Source organism: Gavialis gangeticus, unplaced genomic scaffold (genome assembly GCF_001723915.1).
Source record: "Gavialis gangeticus isolate Ggan-Ray unplaced genomic scaffold, GavGan_comp1, whole genome shotgun sequence".
Lineage (NCBI taxonomy): Eukaryota > Metazoa > Chordata > Crocodylia > Gavialidae > Gavialis > Gavialis gangeticus.
This window is the reverse complement of record NW_017728994.1, coordinates 47,177,293-47,177,755: the sequence shown is the minus strand read 5'-3', so window position 1 is coordinate 47,177,755 and position 463 is coordinate 47,177,293.

The window sequence follows — 463 nt, the reverse complement described above, 5'->3', positions numbered from 1 at the left end:
TTTTTTTTTTTTTTTTTTTTGTGGGGTTTTTTGTCTCTAGCAAAGGACTAACTGCTACTATTACTATATTATCCTGCATATCATGTACTGCACACCTTTTACCCTCTCTGAAACGGGGGTGCATGCCTTCAGCAGGAAAGCTGATTTCTCCCCCGACCCCCTCCTTTACTGGAATAGAAGCATGGAGGCACTGAAGCAAGAGAGCTGCCAGCTTCTTTCCGAGCCAGCAAGCAGGAGAGATGAAGGCTAGAGTTAACCCTTTCACAGCTGCTCTTAAATTGGCAGCTATCTTGCTGAACTGATTCTCCATGACAAAGCCAGCTCTAGGCCGTGACTCTAGAAATATCTATTTTTATTTATTTGTAATAACTATATAGTATGTCTACATTGTGCCTGTCATTTGGGAGTGAAACATCAGGTAACCTTAGTAATGGTCAGGGCTAGTGACCCTATCTCTAAAAAC